Here is a 19,271-nt window from a genome sequence, read left to right on the forward strand (position 1 = left end):
ACTGATTGGAAATAAGAACGCAGTTAAAAAGTGGAGCAGGAAGGAGAATTCTGGGTATTTCTCACCAGGTCCCGTGTGCACTCAGACCTAATGGGTCAAGATCATCTATTAGCTGAACACTGGGGAGCAACAAAGTGCACGATGAAGTGTGCTAAAAGAAGGATTCAAGACTGGAATAAAAGTCAGCTTCACAGAGCTAGACTGAATTCTGTAAATAAAAGAATAGAAACACCATCAGTTCTTAACACAAATAACAATAAAGTAAATATAAGCATAGCTTTAGTGCAGTACTTCTCAAATAGTGGGTCAGAGGACTTCCAGTAATAGCATCTTTTTTCATTCTTAAAAAATACTTATGCCTCCAGTAGGGTTGTACGGTATTAGTATAGTACCGCGATACTAATGAATCATATTCGGTACTATCCCGTCTCTGAAACGTACCGGTCCCCCACCACCACCACCCCGCGCCAGCATCGAATTAACGTTGTGACATTGCTGGTTTTGCTAGCAGAGGAGCATGTTCCGTAGCACACAATCACAGAGTACTTACAAGCAGACACAGTGTGTAGACAGAAAAGGGAGAACGGACGCATTTTGGCTTAAAAACTAATGATAAAGGTGAAGTTATAACACTGAAACGCCCTCAGGAAGATGTGCTTTAAAACATGGCTAGCTAGCTAGCGGCTAACGTCCATCCGCCGTCGGCAGTGTTTTAGCGACTTCTAAATCACTAATCCTCGCCTCCATGGCGACAAATAAAGTAAGTTTCTTACAAGTATCACCCCTGCAGGACGAGGAATAGCTAAACATGCATCACTACACACCGTAGCTCACCGGCGTCCCAATGTAAACAAACGTCATTGGTGGATCGACACCTAACATCCACTGTAATGATACCAAGTACAGGCAGGTATCTAGTCGATACTACTATGTTTACGTCAATATTTTTTGGCATCACAACATCTTCTTTTGTTTTTGTTTTTAATTTATATGACCTTTATAAACTCAGGAAATATGTCCCTGGACACATGAGGACTTTGAATATGACCAATGTATGTGTTGTGTACTAGGCAAAGGGAAGGAGGCAACACCAGGGCAGAACTGCGGTTTAGAAGGTTTATTGAAACCTTTGATGAATGTGTGGGGTGTGTATGCTACCACTAGTGAATGAATGCGGACGATGTGTGGAATTAACAATGTGGAATTTACCAGAGGATGTTGTCGGTGCGTGTTGGATGTATCTTTCGTCAAATCCAAGGGGGAAGGCGAAGAGGCAGTCAGCAGGAAGGCAAGCAGTCGGGGGCTGGAGAGAGGTCACGATGTCAGGGTCCAAGCAGTGGTCGAGGATCGGGGAAGGCAAGTAAAGATCCGGGAGGAGGTCGTGAGGCAAGACACGATCAAAGACACTGTGGAAAACACAAAAGACATCAAATCGGAATCGAGGGAGAGCACAAGAAGGCGAGCAAGGAACAAGGGAGGGGTGCCAGACGTGATGCTTACTTAGGGAAGATTGGCTACGTTCTGGCGAAGGTCTCCTGGCTTTACTGGTCTTTTATGCTGCTCCCTCTCGTCAAGTGCAGGTGTGCTGAAGAGTGATTGTTTGCAGCCTTGTCGCTGTGTGGGCGTGCTGCTCCCAGCACGAGCAGGGGCGTGTCCGGGCAAGCAGCCAGAGGAGGAATCTTGACACTCAGTTGCAGGAGCAACACGGGTTCGAGTCTGCGTCGTGACAGTATGATCCTGTAACGACTTGGTATCGGATTGATACCTAAATTTGTGGTATCATCCAAAACTAATGTAAAGTATAACACAACAGAAGAATAAGTGATGATTACATTTTAACAGAAATGTAGATAGAACATGTTAAAAGAGAAAATAAGCAGATATTAACTGTAAATGAACAAGTAGATTAATAATTCATTCATTTTTTCATTCATTTATTTATTTATTTCAGGCAATGACATAAAAAAGTACAAAGTTGACAACACATAATAATATAAATTAATATAGTGCAAAAGGTAATGTATAGTATGTAATGCATGATTGTCCAGTTTTGCCTGAAAGGGAGTGGGAAGAAGATAATTTTTTGAATCGCGCCCCCAGTTCTCCATTCAGTGATTATTCACATGAGTTCACTGTTACTTTGTTCAAAGATTATAATACATATGTTGTATCATAGTGGCATTACCACAGGTAACAATAATTATTACACTGTAACAATAAATTGTATCAACAATGTAGGAATAATGAATATACCAACAATGGTAATGGACAAAATGCCAACAATGGTAATAGACAACATAGCAATAATGGTAATAGACAACATAGCAATAATGGTAAGGAAACATTGAGCACATGTTAACACTTTGAGACAGAGTACAACAGCAGGTCAAATTAAAGACCCTCATCTCTATATTTGAACCAGACCCCATGTTTGTATAATAGTTTAAATCGATTAATAGTTTGGCATTGCTTGTGTTGTAAGTCCAGTTTATTCCATAGTTTTATAATACATTTTTACAGATTGTCCTTTATAATGTTGACAAAATAATAGAATGGAAAATGACACAATATGTTACCGCATATGTCAGCAGACTAATTAGGAGCCTTTGTTTGTTTACTTACTACTAAAAGACAAGTTGTCTTGTATGTTCACTGCTTAACTGCAATAAGAAACATATGTTTTATGTAACCTAAGATTTTTTGTTCAAATAAAGCCAATAATGCAATCTTTTTGTGGTACCCTTTATTTACAAATGTACCGAAAAGTATCAAAATAATTTTAGTACCGGTACCAAAATATTGGTATCGTTACAACACTAGCCTCCAGTTAGGTGGCAGCACTGCTCAAATTAATCCACAGGCTCAACGAGGAAACATGACCAAGCATTTTGTTTGCCAATGTCAAAATCGGTTGTGTTAAAATATGTTTGCATACATGAAATACAGATAACCTTATAATCAGTAGACCATCCAGCCATCCATCCATTTTCTACCACTTCTCTTTTGTAAAATATATCTGTACAGCAGATATGGGCATCTACATCAACAATATGATTTTTGCCTGAGTGAGTGGAAAGGACAAAAAAAAGAACAACAACAAAAAAAAAGGTCCGCCAGAAAACAATGACTCACTTGCTCGGGCTGAATGTTCATACTCTGTTGTCCAGTCATTGTTAAGAGTCAGATTTTTGCAATTTATTTTTATTTTTTTTCAGGGTTGAATGAGTAGTTTTCTGGTACTCAACCCACTGTTTCTTCATTGTGATACATATGCTTCGCTGTTTCCTCCTGCTGGATGGCAGGAGTACTGCATTCATGATTAATCCTAGTTTGAATGGTTTCGTCAAGCCTAGTTGGGTGATTATTAGCGAGCCATATGAAAAGGTGACCATGGATGAAGTGCTGGTTGTCCAGAGTCGGGACCCGGGGTGGACCGCTAGCCTGTGCATCGGTTGGGGACATCTCTGCGCTGCTGACCCGTCTCCACTCGGGACGGTTTCCTGCTGGCCCCACTATGGACTGGACTCTCGCTGATGTGTTGGATCCACTGTGGACTGGACTGTCACAATATTATGTCAGACCCACTCGACATCCCACATATGCGGTCCTCTCCAAGGTTTCTCATAGTCATTCACATCGACGTCCCACTGGGGTGAGTATTTCCTTGCCCGTATGTGGGCTCTGTACCGAGGATGTCGTTGAGGCTTGTGCAGCCCTTTGAGACACTTGTGATTTAGGGCTATATAAATAAACATTGATTGATTGATTGATTGATGAAAAGCTTTGGCGGGCCAGATGTGTCCCGCGGGCCGCCAGTTGTTTAGGTTTGGTGTAAGATGATGAATTCAGTGTTAATATTGGAGTGGGTCGGGCCCTTTTGTAGTGGAAAAGAAGAACCCCTGATCCAGACCACAATGAAGTGTTTTAAATGTAGATCAAATCATCAGTCCCCTTTAAGAATATGGTGTTGGAACTGAGCACTGCTGCTGGTCCCATGATTATATAGCATGTATATATTTGTCACGGCCCATGCGCAATCCTGCATGTCATCTGCTGAAAGCACAGCCGGCACCTCCGCTAAAAACGCGCCGGGACACGCCCCTGCTCGCTCTTCCCGTATCGCGGCCATGTGCCTGCACGGATACAGGCAGTCAGCAATCAAAGCACCTGGGTCAGATGAGGGCAGAAGGAATAAAGACCAGCGGACCCAAAGATCCAGTGCCGGAACGTAGTTCACTCTCCGTAGTAAGCATCCCGTCTCTGGCCTCCCTCTGCGTACTCGCTATCTCTGTGCTTTCCCTGTGCCCGTGTCTTATGTCCTCTGTGTGCCCCGCAGTGTTCCCTCTGTTTCCCGTGATCAAGATGTGTGCCTCGACTTCTCACCGGATTCTGGACTGCCTCCCTCGATCCTCAACCCCCGCTTGGACACGGACCTCATCGCCTCCCTCCAGCCCCCGAACTCTCGCTTGCCTACGGACTGCCTTCTTGCCTTAACCCTTTGGTCTGACGAAGGATTCATCCAACACGCACTTACAACAAACTCTAGTAACATTTACATTGTTAATTCTACACATCTGTCACGATCGGGGTCGCAGCTCACTGCAAGGTTTGTTCTCCAGGGATGCAAAACTGACAACTCCGGATGAAAGCGTGAAGGTAAGACTTGATTTATTCTTCATAAATCATCCAACTACCAAAATACAGGCAAAACAACAAAAGAAAAGCGTGCCGATCGCACGGGAAGCTAGGGCAACAACTTAGCACAGGAATCAGGAATCGAGACAAGGAATAAACCAACGTAACTTGTTGCATACCGCAAACAATGAAGCCAGACCGAGTGTGGCGAGCAACGTGAATAAATAGCTCTCTGATTAGTGCTCAACAGCAGGTGAATGTGCCAAACACTAATCAGAGGCAGGTGAAACCAATTAGTACCCATGGTAACCAAAATAAACCCCCGAAGTGCACAAATCAGAAACTCAGGGAGTCCAAAACTAACAGAACATAACTATACTGTCCTTAAGGACAGATTACAGATGTCCAAAAAACAAAAAAAAACAAGCAGGGTCAAGAGTCACGGGAGGCCGGAGGGAGGACTTGGTGGTGGGTCGCACGGTCAAGTGTCCCCAAATCCACCGAGGACAAGTCAAGTGGCGGCGGCGAGTGCAACGTCGCTGCAGCAGGCCAGGTGGGCGACCCGGGAACGGCCACATCCGTGGCCGACGGGGAGGTGGGTGCACTTGGCGAGGCGGGCGACCAGGGAACGGATACATCCGTAGCCCACGGGGAGGTGGGCTCGTCGTCGTCGAGGCAGGCGTTGAAGCAGCGGACGTTGTCGAGGCAGCGTTGAAGCAGCGGACGTCGTCGAGGCGGGCGTGGAAGCAGCAGATGTCGTCGAGGCGGGCGTGGAAGCAGGGAATGTCGTCGAGGCGGGCGTGGAAGCAGCGACTGGTGCTAGCCGTGGTGCAGCAACAGGTGCTAGCCGTGGTGCAGCGACTGGTGCTAGCCGTGGTGCAGCGACTGGTGCAGCGACAGGTGCTAGCCGAGGAGCAGGAACAGGACCAGGTGCTAGCCGAGGAGCAGGAGTAGGACCAGGTGGTAGCCGAAGAGCAGGAGCAGGAACAGGTGCTAGCCGAGGAGCAGCAACAGGAGCTAGCCGAGGAGCAGGAACAGGAGCTAGCTGAGGAGCAGGAACAGGAGCTAGCTGAGGAACAGCAGGTTCAGATGCTGGAGAGGATGGCGTCTGCAGGCCCACCGGAGATGATGGTGGCGTCTGCAGGCCCACCGGAGAGGGTGGTGGCGTCTGCTGGCCCACTGGAGATGATGTTAGCCATGAGCTTGGCGGAGGTGGCCTAGCTGGGGGTTGCGGCTTGGCATGCCGAAGGACTGGTGGTGGTGGCCGGGCTGGAGGTTGCTTCCTGGCTGGGCGCAGCTGAGCCACCCCACTAGCACAGCTCCCGGCACCAGCCCCCCCCCCTCAAAAAGCGGACACCAGATGCGCTCATTGCGGTCTGGAACAGTCTTTAGAGGTGGGTGGAGTGAGGTCAGGAGGGGTGTAGACTCATCCCCTTTAAATTGTCCAAAATGTATTTTCCCATCCCCCATCTGAGGTTGTTTGGGAGGACCAGAGGAAAAAGTCTGTGATGTGGGCGGGGCTAGAGTCTTGGGTAACTGGGACTGACTAGACCTAATGTTCAAAAAAATGTTCTGATAATGCTTTATTCTTGAAATAAAGTATTTGTTTGGTTGAGCAAGGGAGACAAAAGGCAAAAAAAGAACATCCTGTTTCGTGACTTCCTTTGATGACGCCGGCGGAGTGATGTCATTGCCGCGCGCCGGTTCAGTGACACCATCGGAGCTAGAGTGCATTCGCTCGACCACCAATGCAGTGAAATGTTTGGCGAAGTGGTGGATTGGATTACCAAACTTCGGCGGCGAGAAATGCAGTGTTGCTTGTGGCGTTCTAGATAGTACTTTATTGATTCCTTCAAGAGAGTTCCCTCAGTTCCCTCCCTGCTGTCCGGAGGAGGAGTTTGGGGGAACGACGCGTCCTGACGACAAGGCGAAGCCTTTCTGGATGGCTTCCATCTTCGCTGGCGCGTCTCCATCTCCTCGAAGTCAGCTGCGGAAGGACTGGGAGCTGGCTTCAATCTGTCACGATCGGGGTCACAGCTCACTGTGAGGTTTGTTCTCCCAGGATGCAAAACAGACAACTCCGGACGAAAGCGTGAAGGTAGGACTTGATTTATTCTTCATAATTCATCCAACTACCAAAATACAGGCAAAACAAAAAAAGAAAAGAGTGCCGATCGCACAGGAAGCTAGGGCAACAACTTAGCACAGGATCTGGAATCGAGACCAGGAATAAACCAACGTAACTTGTTGCATACCGCAAACAATGAAACCAGACAGAGTGTGGCGTGAATAAATAGCTCTCTGATTAGTGTTTAACAGCAGATGAACGTGCCTAACACTAATCAGAGGCAGGGGAAACCAATTAGTACCCATGGTAACCAAAACAAACCCCCGAAGTGCACAAAACAGGAACTATGGGAGTCCAAAACTAACAGAACATAACTAAATAAAACATGATCCGGACCAAGGATCATGACACACATCGTCTTGCACCCTTCACGTAGAGTAGCATACACACCCATACTTGCCAACCTTGAGACCTCCGAATTCGGGAGAGTATATAAGTATTTATTTTATATATATATATATATATATATATATATATATATATATATATATATATATATATATATATATATATATATATATAATCCGTTCATGAATGAATATATCCGTTCGGCCACCGTGTTCAATGGAGGAGTCTGATCTACAAAATTTGCAGGCGGCATACCCCTTCCCCTTCGAGCTGTCCTGTATTAACTGAAATTATTTTTTACAATCATTTTGGAATTTGCAAGCATACTTCTTCTTCTTACTCGTCGTCGCCATGTTTCTTCTTCGTTCTTCTGCTTCGTCTCTGTTATGTTTTTGGACATAACTACTTGCCGTAGTTTTGAAACAATGCATGATGGGAATCCGGATGTTGTGTGTCAGTGTATTAATGTACCGGCTGGAATAAACACACGCTGAGAAATAGCTCAGTGCCTGTCTACTTTATGGGTTATAGATAAACTTATGGATAACGGAGACATATGTAATAGTCTCCTTTTCAGGTGAGAGAGGACGCAAAGGCAGTGCCTTTAAGGCACGCCCCCAATATTGTTGTCCGGGTGGAAATCTGGAGAAATTTGGGAAAATGGTTGCCCCGGGAGATTTTTGGGAGGGGCACTGACATTCGGGAGTCTCCCGGGAAAATCAAGAGGGAAGGCAAGTATGTACACACCCCAACTATTCATCAGTATCAATAAACCTATTGAACTGGTCCTTGCTATGGTGTCATCTCCTTCCCCCGCCGTACGTAACAATATAGTTACAAACATTGTGCAGAAGTTACCGTGGCAACATAGATGCAAGCATGCTCACCCCTGTACTGGTTGGTTTTAAAAGGTGAACTAAGCTCACACTGGAGAAACGCAAAAATATTAAAGAATGTCAAAAATTGTTCTGCAACTGACGTCTCAATCTTAAAAAAAGAGGAAGAACAACATGTTTCACATGCACACTTTTCTTTGTTGTGCCAGCGACACAGACCTGGATTACACGCCCGCCTTTGATGGCACGCCAACCAAGAACCAAGGTACAAAAGCGCCAAATTTACATTCATGCACGTAAACACACACACACATGCACACACACACACATTCGCACACAAAGACATCGCTGGCACATCCCGGTCTTGGCTCACATCCTCTTAGAGGAGAATATAAGCCAAACCTTTCATCATAGTAAACATTTGCTATTTTTGAAGTCAACCATTTGCATTCTGTGTGTGCAAGTGTGTGTGCAAGTGTGTGTGCAAGTGTGTGTGTGCGTGTGTGTGTGTGTGTGTGTGTGTGTGTGTGTGTGTGTGTGTGTGTGTGTGTGTGTGTGTGTGTGTGTGTGTGTGTGTGTGTTGAGAAGCACATTGTATCAAGAGGTTTCAGGAGAATGATGCTCAGGGTGTAAAAGTTAATCCCAACTGCAAACGCATTAGTCACACATCCTGCACGTACATACACGCACACACACGCACGCACACACACACACACACACACACACACACACACACACACACACACACACACACACACACACACACACACACACACACACACACACACACACACACACACACACACACACACACACACACACACAGAGCTGCTCAGGTGACTCATGATTGCCCCCTCCTGATCAGCTGTAGTGTTTTCAGAATGCTGCAGTGAGTTGAGGAGGACAGATTGTCAGGCGGGACGTGGACATGGCTCAAGGCAGGAAAAGGAGGACGAGGCGAGGATGCTATCAAACTCGCAATTTTTTTACTTTGTTCCCGCAAAAAGCTAAACAATGGCGACAATGTCATTGCATCGCTTAAAGATGATAGGACTTAAATGCAAACTATAGTCCATCCTTCTATCCATTCTACCGCTTGTCCCTTTTTGAAGATTATGAAGTTAAAGTACCAATGATAGTTACACACACACACTAGGTGTGGTGAAATTATCCTCTGCATTTGACCCATCCCCTTGTTCCACCCCCTGGGAGGTGAGGGGAGCAGTGAGCAGCAGCGTTGGCCGGGCTCGGGAATCATTTTGGTGATTTAACCCCCAATTCCAACCCTTGATGCTTAGTGCCAAGCAGGGAGGTAATGGGTCCCATTTTTATAGTCTTTAGTATGACTCGGCTGGGGTTTAAACTCACGACCTACCGATCTCAGGGCGGACACTCTAACCACAAGGCCACTGAGCAGGTCAAAATTATAGTAAATATTGTAAAAACTTTTGAGACAAGACGTATTGCATATTCCAATAAATGTCATTTTCCGGTTTTAATAAACCCAGATTTAGACCCCTGGTATATGCTTCTGTCAACCACATCAGGTGATAAGAACATGTACACTGGAACATGCACCCAACATAAATATGAAGTAGGCATTAAGGGTGTACCGATACAACTTTTTCACTTCCCATGTTGGAGCCTTGAACATTAACTGTATTGATCCGATGCGATAACAGCAGGAATCAAACATATTTATATTATTTTGTTGTAAGGAATGTTAGAAAAGTTTTGATCAGGTGAAATTAGTCAAACAGAAAACAATGGTAGGTATTAAACACTCTAACTCTTGTTGCGTCAGACCAGTCTTCCTCTCAGGGAATAAAACACACTGGTCAATCCCAAGTTCTTTCGGATGACATAAATGTTCAGTAAGAAGGACCATCAAGACAGAATAAGAATATTATCAAGTTTTACTGAAGCTTTAGGAGACCAGTCTCACAGTGCGTTAATAGCGGCATCAAGAAGCGGTCTAAAGTCAAACAGAAAGAGTCAGCTTATGTAGAGCGAAAACAGCCCCTCCTCCCCACAAAGGAAAACAGTCTTTTTGTTCGAGACAGATAAGATACAAAGGGAGTACATTATACTCTCAACATTCCAGCGCCTTCAAGGTAAGGCACAGTGTTTACTAGCGGACATAAGATACAAGCACAAAGTGTACACATGGGAAAATATTAGCTGCTTGAAACATGACTATGAAAAAAGAAATAACCCTTAAAAATATATGCATTCTCCACACTCTTTTATTATTAACAGTATGGAATGGATTTATGCTGTTTACAAGTATTTTGAAGTCAAGTGGTAATATGTTTTTTGATGACGTCTAGTGGCCACAAAGTTCACGAAGTAGAGCCCAAGATGTCCATCCATTCATCCATTTTCTACCGCTTGTCCCCCTTGGGGTGGCGAGGTGTGCTGGAGCCTATTCTTGCTGCATTTGGGGGGAAGGCGGTGTACACCCTGGACAAGTCGCCACCTCATGGCAGGGCCAACACAGATAGACAGACAACATTCACACTCACATTCAAATTTTGTGTTGCCAATCATCCCCAGGTGCATGTCTTTGGAGGTGGGAGGAAGCCGGAGTACCTGGAGAGCAGTGGCGTGCGGTGAGGTTAATGTCTGGTGAGGCACGACTGCATCATCACAGTCAAATTTAAAAACATATACCTGCAGTGCAGGTGTACCTAATGTTGTGTCCCTGCGGTCGTTCGCGGCTCCTGCAGCGCGAGCATTGTTGTTTTTGCACTTTTTGGCTTCTTGTTAAGTGACTTTTTTTGGGTGGATTCGGTCTTGCACGTGGAGGGTTTGGGTGTGGGCTTTGGTTGGTGTGGCCGCGGCGCTCCCGTCGGGCGGTGCATTCTGAGGCGGAGGCTTGGCACCAGGAGGCGGGGTTATGATACGAGCCTCACACAGTGTGTCTCCGCAGCAGATTTATGATCGCTCAGCACTAAAAATACGTTACACACATACAGTTGTTGACAAAATACACTGTACATTACATACCTCAGCTAACTAAACTATGAAAATGTATAATATAATTCATATAGCAATATGGTGTCACTGCACAGCAGGCCAGCAGTTAGCCGAGTCGCAATCCATGGTTAGGCACAAGTGCCTCAACTGGCTGCTGACCGTCTCTTCTCAGTATTTGAACGGCAAATGTGAAAATAAAAATAAAAATAATCTAAAACTGGTGAAGTTAAATGGAAAATAACTTTAGTATAATCACTGAATACCAGTGGCGTGCAGTCACTAGAGGCAGGGGAGGCACGGCCTCACCTGCCATCATGGAAAGAAAAAAAAGTAAAAAGAAAAAAAATTAATTAAATTGTTATATGTATCCAGTGATTATACTAAAGTTATTTTCCATTTAACTTCACCAGTTTTAGATTATTTTTATTTTTATTTTCACATTTGCCGTTCAAATACTGAGAAGAGACGGTGCGGTGATCAGCAGCCAGTTGAGGCACGTCACTGATTTGTGCCTCAACATGGATTGTGTGCAATGACTTGGCTAACTGCTGGCCTGCTGTGCAGTGAGACTGTATTGCTATATGAATTATATTATACATTTCCATAGTTTAGTTAGCTGAGGTATATAATGTACAGTGTATTTTGTCAACAACTGTATGTGTGTAACGTATTTCTTGTGCTGAGCGATCATAAAACTGGAGGCTCGTCTCATAACCCCGCCTCCTGGTGCCAAGCACCTCCGCCGCAGAATGCACCGCCCGACGGGAGCGCCACACCAACCAAAGCCCACACCCAAACCCTCCACGTGCAAGACCGAATCCACCCAAAAAAAGTCACTTAACAAGAAGCCAAAAAGTGCAAAAACAACAATGCTCGTGCGCCGCGCCGGAGGAGCCGTGAACAGGGACACAACATTAGGTACACCTGCAGACTGCTGCGCGGATTTCATATTTCATTCATTCACAACTCTTCCAACATGAACACCACTGCTCCTGCACTTATAAGTAAAGGTAAGACCATAATAACATTGTTTTTTTTTAAATGTGCTTTTTTGTGTGCTACAGTTTGTAAGTGTAAAGTTAAAGTACCAATGATTGTCACACACACTATACACTGTAAAAAAAAAAAAAAGTTGAGAAAACGCAAATTTTCAAGGCAACATGATGCAACAAGATTTTTGCGTTTTCTCAACTTTTGACTACTGCTGGCCAGACACTGTTTTGGTAGTTAAACATAGTGAAACCTTATTTCTGAGTCTGACTAACTTAAAAACTATAATTATTTTTTACAGTGTACCAAAACAGTGTCTGGTTAGCAGTAGTCAAAAGTTGAGAAAACGCAAAAATCTTGTTGCATCATGTTGCCTTGAAAATTTGCGTTTTCTCAAATGTCTTTTTTTTACAGTGTAAGTGTGGTGAAATTTGTCCTCTGCATTTGACCCATCCCCTTGTTCACCCCCTGGGAGGTGAGGGGAGCAGTGGGCAGCAGTGGCGCCGTGCCTGGGAATAATTTTTGGTGATTTAACCCCAATTCCAACCCTTGATGCTGAGTGCCAAGCAGGGAAGAATGCTGGTATGAGCTTTTAAACATAACCTGTTAACTGCTGCCAATCAAATGGTGAATAAGATACTCTTTAGGGTTCATATGTTTGTAAATCTGACTGTGATGAAGTCAGTGCCTCACTTTACATGAACCTCACCGCACGCCACTGCTGGATACATATAACAATTTAATTTTTTTTTTTTTCTTTTCACGCCACTGCTGGAGAGAACCCACGTAGTCACAGGGAGAACATGCAAACTCCACACAGAAAGATCCCGAGCGCAGAATCGATGTTTTGTGAGGCACATGCACTAACCCCTGTTCCGCCATGTTGCCCGAGCCCAAGACATATGGAACTAAAACACACCCAGTAAGATTTGTGCTAATGGAGAAAAAAAAAGACATTATAGAAAGAGTTGCATTGGCACCGAAACAAACAAATAAATACAAACATTGAAAAAATTTAATATTTTTGGTGCCTGACTATTTTTCTGTATCATGACATGTTTTTCGTTGCCAATATTCATATTTGTGTACACTGTTATTGTTTTGGTGTGTTTCACAGGTTGTTTTTTTTCTCAACTTTTCCTTTATCAAATTCGCTTCTCTTTTTTAAAGGGGAACTGCACGTTCTTTTTGGAAATTTGTTCACAATCATTATGAAAGACATGACGACGGATGGATTTTATTTTTAATGCATTCTAAATATTAAATAAATTCCATCAAAAGTCCGCTTACAATGGAGTCTATGGGAGCCGTTCAATTCTGCCTATAGAGCCCCTAAAAACACCTCTATTGCAGTTTTATATACATGATGAAAGTATATATGTAATCTAGTAACAGGCACATTTATAATAACATTTAATCTTTACCTATTTTAATCATTTTAAGTATGCGCGGCACATTATTTTGTTTGCTTTTTTTTTTTCATCACTGATTTCTGCTCACTGCAGACTTTATGAGAGCCAACATATATAATAAAATGTCACTTACTGTGCAAGTCTGCTGTCATTAGGATGCTGACTGCTAGGATGTTCATATATTCCCATTGAGATGAAAAATGTCTTATAATACTCGTGAAGAAACGGAGTGGGGTGTGGGGGACAAGCACTTTTCGTGTCGCTCTCGCCAGTTCCAGGTCTTAAATGGCTGTCAAAGTGTCCCAACTTGTCGAATTAAATCTTCACCCATTTACTTTTTAGGTGAGATGCATGATGCATGAAGATTTATGATCCACAATAAACTTACAGGGAGTAAGGAAGCGAAGAAGCAGCAGACCACTTGATGATGTAACCATAGGGACACCGAAAGTGATCACGTCGCCGCTCAAAATAGTTTGTCTGTGTTAGCGCTTATAATAATAATATCATTAATATTCAAGTCCATCCATCCATCCATCCATCCATCCATCCATCTTCTTCCGCTTATCCGAGGTCGGGTCGCGGGGGCAGCAGCCTAGGCAGGGAAGCCCAGACTTCCCTCTCCCCAGCCACTTCGTCCAGCTCTTCCCGGGGGATCCCGAGGCGTTCCAGCCGGGACACATAGTCTTCCCAACGTGTCCTGGGTCTTCCCTGTGGCCTCCTATCGGTCGGACGTGCCCTAAACACCTCCCTAGGGAGGCTTTCGGGTGGCATCCTGACCAGATGCCCGAACGACCTCATCTGGCTCTTCTCGATGTGGAGGAGCAGCGGCTTTACTTTGAGCTCCCCCCGGATGGCAGAGCTTCTCAACCTATCTCTAAGGGAGAGCCCCGCCACCCGGCGGAGGAAACTAATTTTGGCCGTGTGTACCCGTGATCTTGTCCTTTCGGTCATAACCCAAAGCTCATGACCATAGGTGAGCATGGGAACGTAGATCGACCAGTAAATTGAGAGCTTTGCCTTCTGGCTTAGCTCCTTCTTCACCACAACCGATCGATACAGCGTCCGCATTACTGAAGACACCGCACCGATCCGCCTGTTGATCTCACGATCCACTCTTCCCTCACTCTTGAACAAGACTCCGAGGTACTTGAACTCCTCCACTTGGGGTAGGGTCTCCTCCGCAACCCGGAGATGGCACTCCACCCTTTTCCGGGTGAGAACCATGGATTCGGACTTTGAGGTGCTGATTCTCATCCCAGTCGCTTCACACTCAGCTGCAAACCGATCCAGTGAGAGCTGAAGATCCTGGCCAGATGAAGCCATCAGGACCACATCATCTGCAAAAAGCAGAGACCTAATACTGAAGCCACCAAACCAGATCCCCTCAACGCCTTGACTGCGCCTAGAAATTTGGTCCATAAAAGTTATGAACAGAATCGGTGACAAAGGGCAGCCTTGGCGGAGTCCAACCCTCACTGGAATCGTGTCCGACTTACTGCCGGCAATGCGGACCAAGCTCTGACACTGGTCGTACAGGGAGCGGACCGCCACAATCAGACAGTCCGATACCCCATACTCTCTGAGCACTCCCCACAGGACTTCCCGAGGGACACGGTCGAATGCCTTCTCTAAGTCCACAAAGCACATGTAGACTGGTTGGGAAAACTCCCATGCACTCTCAAGGACCCTGCCGAGAGTATAGAGCTGGTCCACAGTTCTACGACCAGGATGAAAACCACATTGTTCCTCCTGAATCCGAGGTTCGACTATTCGGCGTAGCCTCCTCTCCAGTACACCTGAATAGGCCTTACCCGGAAGGCTGAGGAGTGTGATCCCACGATAGTTAGAACACACCCTCCGGTTCCCCTTTTTAAAGAGAGGAACCACCACCCCAGTCTGCCAATCCAGAGGTACCGCCCCCTCCATGCGATACTGCAGAGTTTTGTCAACCAAGACAGTCCTACAGCATCCAGAGCCTTAAGGAACTCGGGGCGTGTCTCATTTAACCCCGGGGCCTTGCCACCGAGGAGCTTTTTAACTACCTCAGCAACCTCAGCCCCAGAAATAGGAGAGACCACCACAGATACCCCAGGCACTGCTTCCTCATACGAAGAGGTGTTGGTGGGATTGAGGAGGTCTTCGAAGTATTCCCTCCACTGATCCAAAACATCTGCAGTCGAGGTCAGCAGAACACCATCCTCACCATACACGGTGTTGATAGTGCACTGCTTCACCTTCCTGAGGCGGCGGACGTTGGTCCAGAATCGCTTCGAAGCCGTCCGGAAGTCGTTTTCCATGGCTTCCCCGAACTCTGCGACCGCTGAAGCCGCACACCGCTTGGCCTGTCGGTACCTGCCTCAGGAGTCCTATGAGCCAATAGAACCCGATAGGACTCCTTCTTCAGCTTGACAGCATCCCTCACCGCCAGTGTCCATCAATGGGTTCTAGGATTACCGCCACGACAGGCACCAGCTACCTAGCGGCCACAGCGCCAATCAGCCGCCTCGACAATAGAGGTGCGGAGCATGGTCCACTCGGACTCAATGTCCAGCACCTCCATCGTGACATGATCAAAGTTCTTCCGGAGGTGGGAATTGAAACGCTCTCTGAAAGGAGACCCTGCCAGACGTTCTCAGCAAACCCTCACAATGCGTTTGGGCCTGCCAGGTCTGTCCGGCATCCTCCCTCACCATCGCAGCCAACTCACCACCAGGTGGTGATCGGTAGAAAGCTCCGCCCCTCTCTTCACCCGAGTGTCCAAAACATGAGGCCGCAAATCCGATGACACAACTACAAAGTCGATCATGGAACTGCGGCCTAGGGTGTCCTGGTGCCAAGTGCACATATGGACACCCTTATGCTTGAACATGGTGTTCGTCATGGACAATCCGTGACGGGCACAAAAGTCCAATAACAAAACACCACTCGGGTTCAGATCCGGGCGGGCATTCTTCCCAATCACGCCTCTCCAGGTTTCACTGTCATTGCCAATATGAGCGTTGAAGTCCCCCAGTAGAACGAGGGAATCACCCGGGGGAGTACTCTCAAGTACTCCCTCGAGCGAATCCAAAAAGGGTGGGTACTCTGAGCTGCTGTTTGGCGCGTAAGCTCAAACAGTCAGGACCCGTCCCCCCCACCCGAAGGCGGAGGGAAGCAACCCTCTCGTCCACTGGGTTGAAATCCAACGTTCAGGCTCTGAGCCGGGGGGAAACAAGAATTGCCACCCCAGCCTGTCGCCTCTCACTGCTGGCAACGCCAGAGTGGAAGAGAGTCCAGCCCCTCTCAAGAGAACTGGTTCCAGAGCCCTTGCTGTGCGTCGAAGTGAGTCCGACTATATCTAGCCGGAACTTTTCCACCTCGCGCACTAGCTCAGGCTCCTTCCCCCCCAGCGAGGTGACGTCCCACGTCCCAAGAGCTAGCTTCTGTAGCCGAGGATCGGACCGCCAAGTGCCCTGCCTTTGGCTGCCGCCCAGCTCACATTGCACCCGACCTCTATGGCCCCTGCTATGGGTGGTGAGCCCATTGGAGGGGGGACCCACGTTGCCTCTTCGGGCTATGCCCGGCCGGGCCCCATGGGGACATGCCCGGCCACCAGGTGCTCGCCATCATGCCCCAACTCCGGGCCTGGCTCCAGAGGGGGGCCCCGGTGACCCGCGTCCGGGCGAGGGAAATCTGAGTCTCGGTTCTTGTATTTTCATAGAAGTCTTCGAGCTTCAGCTGTCTGATCCCTCACCTAGGACCTGTTTGTCTTGGGAGACCTTACCAGGGGGCATGGAAGCCCCCGGACAACATAGCTCCTAGGATCATTGGGACACACAAACTCCTCTACCACGGTAAGGTGGCAGCTCAGAGAGGAGCAATATTCAAGTCACAAAATGTAAATGGAGTATTGTTGGTACTTTTTGAATGGTTATTTATCGGATTTTATGGGCGGAATAGTGGATCTCCAATTGTCTCCAATCTCCACTGTAAGCGGACTTTTATTTAAAATTTAGAATGCATTGAAAAAAAAATCCTTCATCCATCCATCCATCCATCCATCTTCAACCGCTTATCCGGAATTGGGTTGCGGGGACAACAGCTCCAGCAGAGACCCCCAGACTTCCCTCTACAGAGCAACATTAGCGACTTCCTCCTGGGGAATCCTGAAGCATTCCCAGGCCAGAGGAGATGTAAATTCCCCCCATCTGGTCCTTGGCCTACCGCTGGGTCTCCTCCCAGTGGGATGTGCAACGAGGACCTCCCTTGGGTGACGCTCGTGAGGCATCCGCACGAGATGCCCGAACCACCTAAGCTGGCTCCTTTCCAAGCGAAGGAGCAGCGGCTCTACTCCGAGTCTCTCTCTGGTGACTGAACTTCTCACCCTATCTCTAAGGGAGATGCCAGCCACCCTTCTGAGGAAACTCATTTCGGCCGCTTGTACCCACGATCTTATTCTTTCGGTCATGACCCACACTTCATGACCATAGGTGAGAGTAGGAATGTAGATAGCTCAATAGACCGAGAGCTTTGCCTTTTGGCTCAGCTCTCGTTTCGTCACAACAGTGCGTCAGAGAGACTGCAATACTGCCCCAGCTGCTCCGATTCTCCGGTTGATTTCCTTCTCCATCTTTCCCTCACTCGTGAACAAGACCCCGAGATACTTAAACTCCTCCACCTGGGACAGAGTCTCGTCCTCTACCTGGACTGTACAAACCATCGGTTTCCTAGTGAGAACCATGGCCTCAGATTTGGAGATGCCGATCCTCATTCCAGCCGCTGAACACTCGGCTGTGAACCGATCCAGTGAGAGCTGAAGGTCACGAACCGAAGGTGCCATCAGGACCCCATAATTTGCAAATAGCAGTGACGCAACCTTTAGCCCCCCGAGATGTATACCCTCTACGCCATGGCCACGACTCTGCCTAGAAATCCTGTCCATGAAAATGGACAGGATTTTGGTTGGGGGTGGGGGCGTGGTTAAGAGGGGAGGAGTATATTTACAGCTAGAATTCACCAACTTGAGTATTTCATATATATTTCATATATATATATATATATATATATGTATGAAATACTTGACTTTCAGTGAATTCTAGCTATATATATATATATATATATATATATATATATATATATATATATATATATATATATATATATATATATATATATATATATATATATATATATATATATATATATATTTGATTATGCATATAAATAAAAGAAATACTTGAATTTCAGTGTTCCGGATGCTATCCAGTAGATGGCAGTATTGTCCTGTTTAAGAGTGTCACAACATTGCTGTTTACGGCAGACAAACTGCTTTACGGTAGACGAAAACATGACTGCTGTTGTTGTGTGTTGTTACCGCGCTGGGAGGAGGACGTTAATGAAACTGCCTAACAATAAACCCACATAAGAAACCAAAAACTGGCCCCGATCATTCTACAGTTATAACATGATTGGGCAGGCACGCTGTTTATATCGTGGGAAAACGGACGTGAAAACAGACTGTCGCCGCTGTACCCACTCAGGTTCGGAGCTGGAGGCCACGCCCCCTCCAGCTCCGGCTGAATTCCGGGAGATTTTCGGGAGAAAATTTCTTCCTGGAGGTTTTCGGGAGAGGCGCTGGATTCCGGGAGTCTCCCGGAAAATCCGGGAGGGTTGGCAAGTATGGATCAGGGAGAATGTTCCTCCCAATCATGCCAGTCCAAGTATCACTGTGCGCGTTGAAGTCCCCCAGCAAGACTATGGAATCCCCTGCCGGCGTCCCATACAGGACCCCATGCAAGGTATCCAAGAAGGCCGAATACTCTGAACTCTTGTTTGGTGCGTACGCACAAACAACAGGCAGATCAACTGGTCCAAAAAGGGGGTCTATTTAAAGGCTAGAGTATACAAATGAGCCTAAATAGACCCCCCTTTTAGACCAGTTGATCTGCCGTTTCTTTTCTT

The 19,271-nt window shown here is 46.5% G+C and overlaps 1 long non-coding RNA gene across 1 annotated transcript in view; it reads left to right on the forward strand.

Moving 5' to 3' along the window:
* The first annotated feature begins 6,275 nt into the window (after positions 1-6,275).
* Positions 6,276-19,271, forward strand: part of LOC133652285 (uncharacterized) — a 44,423-nt gene continuing 31,427 nt past the window's right edge. Inside the window, exons 1-2 of the long non-coding RNA XR_009826559.1 lie at positions 6,276-6,733; positions 8,157-8,212. This is a non-coding gene — a long non-coding RNA (uncharacterized LOC133652285). The remainder of the gene's footprint in view (positions 6,734-8,156; positions 8,213-19,271) is intronic.

This window comes from Entelurus aequoreus, linkage group LG01, assembly GCF_033978785.1.
Source record: "Entelurus aequoreus isolate RoL-2023_Sb linkage group LG01, RoL_Eaeq_v1.1, whole genome shotgun sequence".
In the NCBI taxonomy this organism is placed as follows: Eukaryota; Metazoa; Chordata; class Actinopteri; order Syngnathiformes; family Syngnathidae; genus Entelurus; species Entelurus aequoreus.